Here is a 6,479-nt window from a genome sequence, read left to right as displayed (position 1 = left end):
AACTGACATTGGGATATTGCTTCCACCTCAGATTATATGTATTGGAATATCGATTGTTGTTGTTGCAATTAAAATTTCTCATATAATAAACTGAGGCTAGGTTTGAGAGGAATTCATCAAAAACATGATATTCTCCACAATAAACACATGCTAATTCAGTTGTTTTCATTTCCTGCACCACAACTGGTCTTTTTAGTGTTTTAATCATATTCGTTAAAGATGATAACTGGACTTTTAGGGAAGTAATCGCATCAAGTTCCATTGCTCTAGTAACTCTTCTACCAGTCCCTACTCTTGTAGTGGGGTATTGATAATATTTGTTTGCTATCCTCTTTAGAATTTCATATGCCTCATTATATGATTTATCGAGCAAAGTCCCATTGGCAGATGCGTCAACCACTATCCTTGTATTCGCATTCAATCTATTGTAAATCATTTCCATTTTCATCCAATGTTGAGAACAATACATTAGGCATTTTCTAATTAACTCCTTGAATCGCCCCCATGCTTCATATAATGTTTCATCCCCAGATTGCCGAAAGGACTTAATATCGTTCCTCAATTTGGGATTTATGTTTGGAGGATTATATCTTAGCAGAAACCTCTGACAAAGTTCATTCCAATATGCCACCGTACCTGACGATAATGCATTTAATCATGCTCTGCCACGATCATGCATTGAATAAGGAAATAACTTCAGTCTCAGGGCATCTTCAGGAACACCCTGCTACCTCAATGAATTGCAAACTTCCAAAAGATTCTTAAGTGCAACCGTGGATCTTCCGTAGGCAATCCACTAAACTGCCTTATAGTTTGTAACATTTGAAACATCACCAACTTTAACTCGAAATGTTGAGATTAAATATGCGACTTGACAATTCCTGGATTCAGATCATCCAAGATCGACACTACATGTTCTCAGATGGGTTTGTCTTTGTCATATATATTTGAAGAATATCAACTTCCCTTCCATTCTGATGTAATGGTTCTTCCCTAACCTGATCATTTCTAATTCTTTCCATTTCTCACAATTCTTTTCTCCTTCTTCTCAAGGTTCTCTCAATTTCTGGATCAAAAGAATACTCTTCAAGTTATGCTATTACTATGAATTTGACGAATTAAACTGTACAAAAGAAACAAATGACAAATGGATGAAGAGAATTAATGAATGAAATAATAAAATAAATTATGAATGAAGAAATGCTAGGGCAATTGAAATGCTGTGACAATTCTCAATGAAAAAGTAGGGAGGATTTGTACTATTAATGATAAAGGTTGGAATTATTCAGGTTTTATTTTTTTCTCATAATAATGCCATGGCAAAATATTGACCATTCTACTGCTCAGGGATGCACTGCTGCAGTTTGCTTCTTTCGAGAGCTAGACTTTAAGCTATCATTCTTAGTTTTTGTATGTCTACAGAACTCAAGAATGATATCCAAACTGTTATTCCTTTCCCAGTACATATCGCAACTTCTACGTCTAGAGTGCTATGAATATTCTTTTGAATACTTGCATGTATTAACTGATAATAATCCGATTTATTTAATCTTTTCAGAATTAAATCAGATCTAACAGCATACCATACAATCATCTATGTCTAGAGCTTGCATGCATGCATTTAAAATAATCACAAATTAATTGAAACAATAATCTACTCAAAATCAGACCATAGGCATTAAAGATAGTAAAAATTCACCCAAATAATTCCAACCAAATGAGATTTAGCTCATGGATTGGACATTCAAATCCAAAATAAAACCATTCAACATCATCATTCAAGTTTACGGATCAAAAAGTTCAAATCAAAAAATAAAGACAAAATTGCAGGAAGCTCTCACTACTCAAGCATTTTTTAAAGGAGAAAGATTTTTCACATCCAAAAATTAAGGCTATAAGAAATAGGGATAAAATTTAGATTTTAAAGTATATTAAGAATAGGGGAAGCAAACTTTGAATGCCTTCAAATTTATTGATGTTAAGAAATTATCAAGAAATGAGCCTTAAGTTTGGCGGTTAAGTAGTATTCCCCTATCCTAGAGGTCTTAGGTTTAAACTCCCAGTACGTACATTCATAAAACATAAACATCATACATATTATACATACATTATATCAAATTCATCATAATACATGCTTTTATATGCATTAAATGACTCAAACCATATAAAATAAAAATTCTACACAAGGTTGCTCATAAAGATGTACATATAAAATATACATAAAATAATATACAAATATATCAAATTATTCATAAAGCATACATAAAGATATATCAAATCATGCATGAGGCTATGCAAGGAAAACACATAAAATTATACAAAATTTACATAAAAATATCCAAAATATAAAACATACAAGAATATACATAAAAGACAAATGCTTTTATATTTTCCTCTATTCTCTTAGTGTATTTCTTTTGCATACTAGCTCTTTTATATTGATGTATTTTTTTATCTGTTTATCTGTTTATCGATCCTGATATGATATACTTCACCTCTTTTTACTGATGCTTACTTTTCAATTTCTGATTTTTATTAATTAAATAGTATATAATACACTACATACGGTTTAAAAACTAAAACCTAATCTATTTTAAACACTTAATCAACTGATCCTATAGCTATTTTTGTTCCAATTTTTTTTTTTACTTTTTGGGATAATAGTATTCAGGTTAAAATGTGCCTGAAATCCTGTACTTTTCAAAATTAGAAATTTAGCTCCTATACTTTTATTTTATGAAATTTAGTTCCTCTATTTTTAGATTTCAAAATTTAAGTTCAATTGTAAACATTGCTAGATTCTTTTGTTAAATTTGTTGCTGTGACATTTTGAATTAAAAAATACTCACTTGATAGCCATGTAATTAAAAAATGACTTTGTAATTAACTTGAATTTAACAAAAGGATTTAATAGTGTTAACAGTTGAACTGGATTTTGAATTCGGAAAGTAGAGGAACTAAATTTCATGAAATAAAAATACAAGGACTAAATTCTCAATTTTCAAAAAGTACAGGATTTTTGGACACATTTTAACCTAATATACTCGTTTTCTCACTTTGGTACTTAAATTTTTTTTGCCTAATTTGATACATAAAGTACACTCGATTCCCAATTTGATACATAAAATATGCCTCTATTATAATTTTTAGTCCATTATTTAACAGAAGTTAAAAAAATGGTGGCCAATCACTTAGCGCCACGTGGCATTTTTAAAATGTAAATAAATATTTTATTTTTTAAAATGTATATAAACATTAAAAAATATAAAATAAAATAAATATATAAAAATAAAGAAAAATATATAAATCTGAAAAATATAAATCATAAAAATAGAAATAGAACTCGACTCTAAAAAGATAGGCTTCCAACCCTGCATAATAAATATTCAAAATGAACCAAAGGGAATTCTAAAATCGAGTATAACACGAAACAGAAAATGAGCTCAAAATGGACCTGAAAATCGAATTTTAATCAACTTTCAACTTGGGCTCATAATGGATTTAAAATAGGCTCAAAATTCGGGTTTCAGTATAAATCCTCAAATTTCAGAATAATGGGCTTCAACTCTCAAATTAGATTTCAAAAAACGGATCCCTAGAAAGCCGAATATAGTCTCCTGGACTCAAATTGGATAAAAAATTACCCATATTTAAAACTAAAATAAACTTTTCAAATAATAACTACAACCTAATCGAAATTCAAACTTTTTTAAAGTAGAATGTAATAGTAAGACATTAAGAAGGAGAAATTATTAAGTAAGACCTTTCTACCATAGCTGTCGAGTAAATTTTGTTTACACCTCAGTCCTCTCTCATCCCCACACCAAAACCTCACAAGGATGCAAAGAGAAGTGTCGTCGGTACCGGATAACCCTCTAAACCCTTCTCAGGTTGATGTTGCTAACACCAAAGTCTTGCCCATACTTGATTACTTGTGGAAACACCATTAATGGGACATGGGCATTGATAGAAGCCATGATAAACTTTAAGACATTGAACAATTAACATGCTTCCTAACCATATTCAGTTTTGACCAACAATGGTGAAATTGCTTAGTTCACTAAACAATTTCACTAAACAAGCATTTGTAGTTTCTATTATTGACAATGAAAGTATTCTAAAAAAGAACCCAAGTCATCGATAGTCCTGGCAACTCTAATTAAAAAGAAAAAAAATGAGAGAGGGAGAAAGATCTTACTTGGCATCAGTGGCAAAACTAGGAAATTTTCTTAGGGAGTCAAAATAAAATTATAATTTTATCATTTTAATAGTTTATATCTTTATAATTTTTAAAAGGTTAAATCAAATTTTTATATTTTTAGAAGGGGCAAAGTGTAATTTTACCTTTATTAATTTAAAATTTTAAAAATTTTAAGGGGTTTAAATAAAAAATTTTTCATTTTAAGGGGAGCCGGGGCTCCTACCAACCCTCTAGGTTTGCCACTGCTTAGCATAATACTGTTGGTAGGACCATATCTTATATGCTAGGAAGGTTCTACATAATAATCTTTTTAATGGGAGACACCAATTTAAAATTTGAAAACACATTATTAGAAAAAACTATTACAAATTTCGAAGATTAATCGAAAAATGAATATAAAAAAATGTAAAAAGAAAAAACTTGAATCCTATGTAGTTCAAAAATGACTTCAAGATCATGATATATGAATTCCATGAATTACAAGAACATAGTCCAAAGCGAAACAGTATTTAGATAGAGCTGACTTTCGAACCAAGTGGCTAAATCCACTTCCCCATTGTTGTAATTTCAATTCCGCTCCAAACCAAAAAAGCTAAATCCAAATTTTAGAACGAGAGAAGTGAATTTTTTTTTTTGTTTGTGAGGATTCGGTCGGAAATGTAACTTAATTTCGAATTTATTTAACAAATCAATATAGTTGAAATTCTAAGAATGATACTAACTTTCGCGAGGATTTTAAAATTTGCGACTTGATATTCATATTCTTTGTCTCAGTCTCAAATGTAAAATAAAATTAAAAACTCGTATTATGTAAATACAAATTATAAAGAAGAGAGTGTTAACCTTTTAAAATGTAATTTTTAAGTTGTCAAAATGATTCAATTTGCAAAAAAAAAAAAAAAAAGGAAAAAACCGAAACCTAAAATAAACTTGGAAGGAAAATTTAGAAAATAATGATATAGAGACAAGAACGCGGTCAATAATGAGAGTGAAAAAGAAAAAAAGTTTGAAAACATATAAACAATACTGTTATAATTTAGTTATTTTATAAAAGACGCGATAAGAAAATGGCAAAGAGTTATTTTATAAAAGACGCGTTAAGAAACTAGCAAAGAAAAACACAAATAGATAAGAACTCTATCCATAATGAAGCGTTGGTTTCTCAATTGAAGCAGATTTCAGTTCGTCAAATTTCAGGTATGTGTGTTTTCCTTAATACTGATGGTGCTGTTCACTCTGTGTCTGGTTCTCTGCTGCAGGTGGAGTGATACGCAATAGTGAAGGGAAGTGGATCTTAGGTTACAATCGTTTTGAGGAAATGTTCAGTAGCAGTTGCTGAGCTGTGGGGTATATTGGATGGTTTACTCCTTCAGAAACAAGGTCATGACAAGGTCTTTACTCAATCAAATAATATTGAAAATGTGATTTCTATCTGCGAAAGTAAGCTTGGTGGTCCAAAAAACTCCCTAATAAGGAGGATTCAACATATTTTGAAGAGAAGTGGTCATTGAATTATGTTCCAAGAGAGACCAATCGGGCAGCTGATGCTTTGGCAAAAATGACTCTATTGAGTGATGAATCTTTGTACATGTTTGAGGATCCCCCTCTGGAGATTAAAGAGATCTTGAAGGATGACAGCTCTTTTGATAATTTGTCTATGATCTACTCTATGTAATTCTTTGTTTAATTTACCAAAACATAAAAAATAAATAAACTTCATTTAAATGAGGTAAAAAAAATTCTTTGAGGCAAAAAAGTGACATTACTTAAAATTTATTAACAAGTGTGTAAAAGTTTTTTAACCAAACAATTGGTTATTTTAACTTTATGTATTAAAATCGTAATAATCCTACAAACAAGTAAACCTTGATAAATTTGACATGATTATAGCTTCAATATATACATAAGTACATAAGTATTACTTATTCTTATTTTTATATTATCTTACCATAAATAATGTAAATTAAAGTAGTTGTTTAGAAATAAACTATGTGTTTTAAAGAAGTGACTGAGGGAGTGAGCACTCCTTCAAGCACTAAAAAAAAGAATAACCAAAACAAAGACACAAGGGTTGTTTACGCAATTTAGTTTTCCTATGTCTATGGAGCCCAGCTCAGTGAAAAATATTCACCATCTTTAACACTTACAAGTGATACTAAATCTATTAGATATCAATGGCAATTTCCTCACTTTTTCACTTTGAAGCATGATATCTCACCACTGAATTCACCTATGTGAAATTAGAAAGTACCACAACAACAAAAAAAGGTTTTACTAA

The 6,479-nt window shown here is 30.0% G+C and overlaps 1 pseudogene; it reads left to right on the top strand.

Annotated features, from left to right (window-relative positions):
• Positions 1 to 465: 465 nt before the first annotated feature.
• On the top strand, positions 466 to 565 carry LOC128040253 (small nucleolar RNA R71; annotated as a pseudogene).
• The last annotated feature ends 5,914 nt before the right edge of the window (positions 566 to 6,479 follow it).

The sequence above is a fragment of the Gossypium raimondii genome, chromosome 3, assembly GCF_025698545.1.
Source record: "Gossypium raimondii isolate GPD5lz chromosome 3, ASM2569854v1, whole genome shotgun sequence".
Lineage (NCBI taxonomy): Eukaryota > Viridiplantae > Streptophyta > Magnoliopsida > Malvales > Malvaceae > Gossypium > Gossypium raimondii.
The sequence above is the reverse complement of the archived record's forward strand: the minus strand, read 5'-3'. Positions and strand labels throughout refer to the sequence as shown.